Raw genomic sequence first — 10021 nt, 5'->3', positions numbered from 1 at the left:
CTAGCTCCAACCTATATCCAGGTTTTTTATAATTAAGTAGATGCGTTATTTTACTTTTCTGACAGGACTTTGATATTGTGTATGGATATATGTATACGCCTTAGTAACTCCCTAGCAAAATTTAAAATAAATGATTTAAATTAATATTTAAGGAACATACTCAAATATTTAAGCTTTATATTTGCTATAACAACATGTTCATTTTATCTAATCATTATTTGGAAATATACTAGGGAGGTATGGGATTTAATAGCTAAGATCTATTGATCGCCTGGCAACCCCTCCCCCTTCCTACAAATAAAATTTTGTAATATTGTTTGCTTATATTCTATAATTTATCAAATAAAAAACAAAACATTACTCACCAATCGCATCCAAAGTAGTATTGTTAAACGGCTACGCGGTCAATTTAGCCTAAATTCTATTCAAGTTCTGAATAGTAAAACTAATTTGAAAAAAGCAGCTCAATGAGCTGCATGAATTTAAATAAGTCGACTCAATGAGTCCTTGGTGATCAGGGGTATCACTACTTTACAAACTCAGGGGGCTCAAAATTGTTTTGATAATGAAATTTTTTATAGATAGCATTTTTAATATAGTCTTTTTTAAGCTAACATTTTGAAAATGATCCTTTTTAACCTAACATTTTTAAAATGACCTTATTTATTTTAGCTATTTTAAAATGGTCTTTAGATATAAAAACTTACGGGGGGCTCAAGTCCCTGTGCACCCCATATTCGTCATTGACGCTACAGCTGGGGAGTAGATAACAGCATGGGTCAGATAATAATAGAATGGTCAGATAATAATAGCACGGTTAACTTCTCACAAGAACATACATAAGTCTTAGAATTTCTAATTTAAAAATATTTAATTCGGGCAAAGCCAAAGTGGTTGAAATTTTTTAATATTTTTCTCGTGGAATAAATAATAGCAGGTCGAAATAATAAATTTTAGCAGACTTATCGAGCTCACTCTGAAGCTAAATCATCGAGCCAACTCATGTAGCTCATTGAGCCGCTCAATTAAATTTCGTTTTACCATTCCAACTTGAGTTCTGAGTGGTAAAAACTCGACTTTTTAACAACACTAGTCCAATGGACTCTTTATATAAAATAATTGACTTATTTTTATAATTCACAGAGTTAGCATGATACTTGTTTAAGTTAATAAAAAATTGAAATTTTTATAATATCGGCAGAATATAGTTTGTTCATTATATTATTATTTGCTCATATTTTTCTTAATAAGACCTATTAAGCAGCCCTTATTTTATTAGATAGATTCTAAAACAAGTTTATTACCTATTAATGACTCAAGAAATTAATTAACATTTATTTAACACCATTTGATTGAATTGTATATAGTTTATATATTCGATTAATGGTATTCGAAAAATTAAAAGAAAAGGAAGCTTAAGAATTAAATTATTGAACAGAAAATCGGGTAGACCTGGATTTTACAAATGATATTTTAATCATGTTGTTACCTTTTAAAATATAATTTCGTGTTCTCTATTATGTAGATATGTCAAGTTCGTTTGGAAAATCATCAGAACTTTAGAGATTAATGTGATATAAGATCATTTTTGAGTTCAATCAAAGTAACCAAAGACGCCATTTCAGCATTTTAAAACTCTTTTTCAGATACCTGCAGACCTGGAAGAACCAAATAATATGATTTAAAAAATCCGAGTGGGCCATAAAAGATTAAATATCTAGGCTGGGACAAAAAAATCTCTGGCCGGGCTTTTAATTTTTTTTTTTAAAAAGAGAAAAATAATTATATATTATATATATATATATATAATTAATTATATTTATCATTTATATGGCAATGAATAAAATATATAATATTGTGTTGAAATTTAAAAAAAAATCAAAAATTAAATCAATATATTTAATAAGACATATGTTTTATCAAAAATATTAATTACTGCAAAAATACAATGAATTATCTGATTTTCTTGGTTATAACTAGTTTGTAAAACACTAAACACGATATCTTAATTAGAGTTTCCTAGTTTTTTCCTTGTTTGAATTAGACACCTGAAAAATAGAAGTTTTTCGGCCTGTTTTATGATGTTAGCTATCTTAATCTATTATTTACAAAATATTAAATAGTAAAAATTTCCCATCTTCTTATTTTTTCTTATTTATTTAAATGCATTTTATAAATTTTTGTGATTGTCCAAATTAGGCAAAAAAAGAATATGAAGGATTTTTTTTCGGACCACTGGTAAATTCTATACTTTATTCACGATCTTACCATCGGTCCCGTGGATCGTAAAAAAGGTCGATCTTGTAATACACTACTTTGAGATATAATCGGTTGATATCTATTTATTGATTTATTTTTATAATTCAATTTGCCTCTTCAGATATTATGTAAAGTATACCAATGGGTATTACATTCATCGTTAGTTGAACTATTTGAAAATTATTGTAGTTTACGTTCATATTAATCCGCAAGTCCAGACCAAACCTCAGATATAGGGGCTGGACCGGAATCCCTTCTGGAGGTCTACAAGTGGCATAATTTTTTAGGCCTGGTTCTGTTTGAATTTAGATTTTTCCAAGCCCAGCTAAATTTGTAGGTCCGACCCGCTTCCATTTTTTTAGATATAAAGTAACTCAAAATATATGTAGTTGAACATCAAAATAAACAACTATTTATAATATGAAGCAGTAGTCAAATTAAAAACACTACACTTTATGGATTATCACCTCTATCAAATATAGATTTAAGCCAACCCTTGTGCGTTACATCTCGCAGTCCAAATTTTTTAGAAAGCTTATAAGGCAGAAATCTCATAAGCAAAATATTGATTAAATTCTCTATTTTAATGTTATGTATTAAATTTATATATTCAGCAATAACCTTGATAAATATAATATTTTATTCTATTTATTAAAGGATGATGTTAAAATGAATGGTAATAATCAGGGATGTGAACCTTTCGACAAAAAAAAGGGTCCATTTCCGGGTTCGGGTCCAGGTTCAGGGAAATTAAAAATAATGACTCAAAATAAGATTATTTTTTATTCATTTATTATTATATTCATAATTTACAAATGAAAAATTTAAAAATGAAATAATTTATATTTTAGTTTTATTCTTGCACACATAATATCTTCTAAAATATCATCCTTGAGATTTCCACGTACAGTAGACAATGTATATTTCAATGATAAAAATTCACGTTCTACCCTTACCTAAAATAGATAGTTATCTTTACAAAATTATTGTACTTGTGTCGCCGATACAGCCATGAAGATTCTAGATAAGATATATAATTCTGGATATATTGAAGAATTTTCTTTCCAGAATTTTAAAATATTTATATCCTTATTTATTCTCTTAACTTCTGAGAACTTTACTATTAAAGATTCAATAGGCATTTTTGATCCTCCTTTTTATCTGATGATAATTTGATTTTTTTTTCTCTATCTAAAAGTAAAATTTTAAGATCATCAATGTTGCTATCATTATTATCACTACAACCAATAGGTATTGTCGTAGCCTACAATATATTGTAAATAATGGAGTTTTGCTTATGCCTAAATGCATAAGATGATATTTAGCCATTTGTTTTTGCTCAATACTCAATAAAACTTGATATCGAGGATCTAAATATATAGAAGCATATACAACACTATTTTGCAAATATTGTTGCTCTCGAATTTTTATGTTTTCTAATATTTCATATAAAAGGACTATAAATTTTTCCAAATCTAATCAGCATCTAATAAACATAATTGTTCTGATTGTAATCTTAATATTGTTATTTTTAAAGGAACTAATACATTATTAAGGTCCTTTAATTGGCACCAATCATCTTCCGACAAAATGACTTCACATGCTCCTATAATGAAATCTTTACAGAAATCTTTCAAACTTAATAATCGTTTTAGCATCATACAAATTGAGGACCAAAGTGTTGTGCATTATCATTTAAATTAAAATATTATTTCTAGTACTACAAAATAATTTACTTTCAAAATAATCAACGTATTTCTAATTAACATAATAAAATATTATTACACTGAAAAATAATTTATGATATCAATCTCTAAATAAAAATGGAAGTTCAGGAAGAAAATTGAAAGAAACACGGGAAGATAAAATAAAAGATTCCACAAAATAGTTAATAAAATTTAAAAAAATTATATTAAAAAAATTTATTTTTAAAAATTTTTATAACACTTGGGCCCTCCACTTTTAAAAAGGGTCCGGGTTCGGGTTCACATCCCTGGTAAAAATTCTCACATACTTTTTTTTTAAACTCTATTTATTTTTAGATTCATTAAAATTAATATTTTTCGGGCCACTATCTGGACATCTATTTTATCAATGACCTTACTGCGGACTGGACTGGGGGTTCGACCTTGATGTGGATCAATTAATATATATCATAAATTAATTATAGTGGTTTTACTGACAATCCTTATTTCATAACATAATGTTTAATTTATACTCCATATTGTTTACATTTTTTTAACCAGGATAGCTTAGGATTTTCCTTGTAGGGGAATAAAATCTTATGAGACCCCTTTTTTTAAATTTTGCCGTGAAAATATGAGGCAAAAACATATAATATTAATTTATTTGCATGAATTTATTTGACTTATCAAATTCAATAAAAAAAATCGGCCATCATAAAATTCTCGTAGCAAGACACCTCCGGATCATGGCTCGGCCGCTAACAATTTTATCTGCTAAGAAAAATGCCGATTACATTGACCGACGCTGCTAGGTTCATTATTCGATTTTTTATTATGTCGATCATAAATCTATCGAGTTAATAAAATTGCCCCCACCCATTATCAGAGTATAATTGATGTCAACAAAAGCCCTTTATTCTAAATAATGTGTAAAATAGAAAAGCAATATTTAAAACCTTTAAATAAGGAGTAGAATCTGGTTAACTCGTATTATAGCACACACACCACGAGTCTGTACAATCACCTTTCAGGTAAAAGGGATCTACAGCAAAATTTTTATTCTTAGTGAAATCGAAACAGATTTATAAGGATAAATGCATATGATAGCTCAGATATTATTTGCCTTAAGAAAACATGTAAAACAACAAAGCTGTTCATTGGTCGCATTTCCAATCACAGAACTCCAAGTAATACTCTTATTATATAATTAATATTATAATAATTTGATATTTAATATTTTCGTTAGCAATAAATATAAAAATTTATTTAAAATATTTTGGTGCTAATTCTGATTATTTTACACCATTTTAATAATTTTAATTAGGAATTTAAGATGAAAACTCATTTATCATAATAGATGCAGAAAGCAGAGTCCTCTAACACAATAAGGGGCACGAATCAATATCGTTATTAAATTCACAAGGGGGTATTCTCTTAGTTAACATACATATAGTCAGTACCCATGTGGGGTTTCTAGAGGATACTGGCAAAAAGGAACATTTAAATTAAGAATGATCCGTCAAATTCATATGATAGCTAAAATAACACATAACATTTACTGCAAAAGAAAGAATTATAATGATATCCATCTTTAAAAAAATGCTATATTTTACTTATATCAGAAGAGGAGGCATTTATTTTTTTAGAAAAAAACAAAACCCTTATAATTTAGCTTGGAATTTTTTTGGAAAAAATGTGTGTCAGTATATCTTGCAATAATCTCTCTGAATGCTAAAAGAATCTCTTTATGATACACCAATTTCGGCAATTTAATATTTTATTAAACGATAATTTATTTACTAAATTTGATTTCGAATTTATTTATATTTCTTACCTTATATTTTGTTTGCATTCGTAATTTATTTAATATAGCTGTTTTTGTTTGTTTATGAATAGCATAAACATATAATGCCCATTTTCAAATAGTGATTTTTTTCAAAACTTTATGTGACTAAAAAAATGCTATATATTAATTTGTTTTGCTAATAAATAGATTAGATATTAATTACGTAACCTTGAGTACAAAAAAGTAATTGTAGATATTTTATTGTAAACCTATTTACAGAATTAGGAATAAATAAATTCATATAGATATGAGAAAAATTTAAGAACTTTATGCTAACAATGATGTCTAAATAGATTACTATCTACAAAAATGAAGCCCCCCTTTTCCCTTATTGCACAAAGCAAGTAATTTTATCATGTTTTATTTTTGAAATTTAATTATATTTAAAGTGCCATTATATTGGGCAGGATTACATAAGTGGGAAGGGTGTAGGCTTAGTAGCTAAGAGTAAGACTTTCTTAAAAGGAGGTAAAAACGGGAGTTTTCCTTCCATAAATTTTTCCCCCCTTCCCAAATTTTTTTTAAAAATAATTTAATTATAAAAAAGCCACAGGTAAAGGCAGAAATTTAAAAAAATTATTTGCTAAGATTGATAATGATAATGCAATGATGATACGATAGATATTGAATTTAATTTTTTTTTCTTTCAAAATTATAAGTGAAAATATATTATAAAAATTCATATTTCTTAAATTTTACAAATATAAATCTTCTTTAAAAAAAATATTTATTCGTTTTGAAACAATTATATTAGTCCCCTAGGGATACGGGTGATCCTTTAAGAGCATGACATGGGTAAATAATACTTACTATTTTATAAAAAAAAGTAATTAATTTTATTTGAAAAAAGTAAAGTATTTCAAATTTCGAAATAATTCAAAATAATATAAAGATAAGAATAACCTTGAAGCCTTGACCTCCCATTACTTAAGCATTTAAATACGATATATACTTTTATAAATGAATCATATTAAGTTGATCCATTGGTTATATAAATGTGTAACTAGTAGGAGGGGAAGACTTATTCAAAAAGCAAACGATCGAGTCTCGAAACGAATTGATTAGTTTAGTTGTTTTTTTTTGGATTATAACCCAACTCAAGGAATCTGCAACTAAAAGAAATTTTTTAATTGTATGAAATATATTTAAAGTTAAGCAATTAAGAGGATTAAAGAGATATGGGCTAGAGGTATTTAAAGGTTTGAGAGATATGGGTTAGGGTATACATATATAATTAATAATATTTAATCATTTCTATTAATAAACTTGTCAAATCTGATAGGCAGGGCCGTACAGACAGTTGGGAAAGTGGGGTTATTAAATTAGTTGTAAGTTTTTTGGCAAAATTGACTTTATAGGGTAGGTATTCCCAACATGATGGAACACATTGCTGGTAAAATCAAAGTTAAATTTAAAAAAACGCGTTTCAAAAATTTGAAAAATAAACACATTGCCGCTAGCATATATTTAACATACAAGCTAGTAGAGTTGTTAAACGATACTTTAGATATAAATACATCGTTCGAAAATGTATCTAAATACAGATACAATTGTTTTCGAACAGAAACGCTTATTATGAGAGCACAAAATACGTGAACACCCATTCAATTCAAACACCATATAAAAAAATGTAAATGTCCCTATTTTTATCGTTCTTTCGAACAAATTCTCATTTAAAACGAGCATTTATTATAAACATTTTTTTTACATTAAACTTATAATTTAGGGGAGACTGGGGTTATAAACCCCGAGGCTTGGCAAACCAATTAATCTCATTTTAAAATTAAATACACCAGAAGGTTAAAATTTTAACCCAATATATTTTTATTAGTTTACATCTATAGACAAAAAATCTTTTGAAATATTTAATTATTTTCAAAAGATTTTTACATGACAGAATTTTAATTTTTATTAAAATATATAATCATTTATATGTAAATTAAATTATATAGCAAAGTTTAAACACTCTTCTATAATTTGGGAAATATTTTGAGTATTTATTATATCTAGATATTATTTCAATTATTCAATTTAGAGCTAGCGGGACTTGCTAAACCATACACGTCAATTATGGCAATTAATAATGAAAAAAATTTCAAAATCTTAAAAAGGAAATTTCATGGCTGTTTTATGATTGGTATTTAGGATTTATGCTAAGAAATCATAATCTCTCCTTAAGATTTTTATTTCTTAATGTCCAAAATGTTTATTAAATTAACCAAAATTAATAGCTTTAATTTATATATATTATGATATTTTGAACAATAAAATTAATTAATTATAAATGCATTTCTTATGGCCTTAAAAAATTAATGGTTTAGGAAGCCCCTTGAAGTGGTTGCCTCACCCGGCTATTGGGGAATGTTGGACAAAATTTTCACTTTTACAAAAAAATAAAATTAAAAAAAAATGATCATATTCTTAAATTTTTTTATAAGGCATCTTTATAGAGTATAGTTTTAGGTATCTAATCATATACTATTTTTTATATTATATAAAAAAACCAGGAGCTGTAGGCAATTTTGTAAAAATAGGTTCGACTAACCCCAGTCTCCCCTATCCATTAAATGTTAGCGGAATATTTATATCTAAATAAATTTATTTGCTTAAAATAATTTTGTGCATCAATGGTATTGGCTTGAACTCATTTATAACATCCTTTCATATTTGATTTTTTAGATAATGATAAAAATGCTTCAAGCAAGGCCCGGCCAGTACTTGAATAAATTTTTAGAAAGCCAAAAAATTGCTCATTTATTTCAACGGAGTTGTGGTTAAATTCTACGTATCGTATAACTCGGTTAATTGTTTCTCGTAGCTAATGTCTGTTCAGTCTAATACGTAAAAATATATTGAGTTTTTAATCAACAATTTTTTTTTCTACGATTTTATCTCCTATCAAGTTAATAATTCTATTTTGAATACGATTTCCAAGGTAACGATTATGAACTTCATATTCTGTCGACAAATATGGTAGAATAGTAATATATCAACGATAAAAAAAAATCAAATTTCTTAACTTAAAAATAAATGAAGTTTTTTTTATTAAAATATAAATCAAACTTTTTGTTTTATATATATGATGGCTATAAATGCCAAACCATTTTTCAAAATTAATTCATGTCTATAAAAAAAGAATAATCCCTTGCTTGCAGAGTTGTTAAAGTATCTAAAATAGTATCAAGATATAGATACCGATAATCTGTATCTATATTTAGATACTATTTTAGAGGTATCTGTTTAGATAATTTTTAGATATATTTTGATATACTTTTATTTAACGTTTTATTGTCTTAAAATAAAAATATTTGAATGCAAAATTCATTTTATCTCATATACGAGCATATAATTTAAATAAATATATATTAAGGAATATTAATACTAATATAATAAAAAATATAGGTAAAATGTTAAATTATATATAAAAAATATATAAAAATATTCATTAAATATTATTTTTTTCCCATTTAAATCTATAGATATAAGTTCAAGATTGTGAAAGTATTTTTATCATGTAAAGAAATATATAAATCCTTGCTTAGCCGGGTGGCCCATTAATTATTAAAATATTACAAATAAATGAGAGAGCGTTTTATATTAGCACGTTCATCATTAGTCGCAGAATTATTTTTCAGCGTTCTTCAATGAATATTTATTCTATTTTTTTGTTTCGACTGCGACGACAAATTTAGATTATATGAATAATTTTACGTTAAACTCGTTACCTGAAACGCAATAGGTGTAAGGTGGAGAGTGTATAAGCCATTGGAAACTAGGTTGGTGATATTTACAATGCATTAATAGAGGTAAGAACTAATGACCCCAAATGCTGCACACGAGTCATTTCATTGGCTATAGGATTATAACAATTTCCACTTTTAGTAACTCTTATCTGATTTGATATATTAACTCAGGTGAATTTAGTAAGTAAAGTGATGCAAAATGACAATATTAAATTGGAAAAAGCCATTACACTTATAGAAAGCATGCAAGATATTTTAGAGCGCTTTAAGGAAAACGACCTTCAGAATTCCCTTGACTCCGAGAAGGAGCTTGAGCAGGAATTGGAAATAAGTTTAGAAGAACAGTGCTTTCCTTCGATAACATTAATTCGTAGAAGAAAAGTCCAAAAACAATTTTCTTATGAAGAAGATGACACGCCTATGCATGATCCTCAAAAAGAATTTGAGATTAAATTTTTTAATTTTAAAGATCATTTTAGATTCTTATT

This window comes from Gordionus sp. m RMFG-2023, chromosome 2 (assembly GCF_954871325.1).
Source record: "Gordionus sp. m RMFG-2023 chromosome 2, tfGorSpeb1-WG-v2, whole genome shotgun sequence".
In the NCBI taxonomy this organism is placed as follows: Eukaryota; Metazoa; Nematomorpha; class Gordioida; order Chordodea; family Parachordodidae; genus Gordionus; species Gordionus sp. m RMFG-2023.
The sequence above is the reverse complement of the archived record's forward strand: the minus strand, read 5'-3'. Positions refer to the sequence as shown.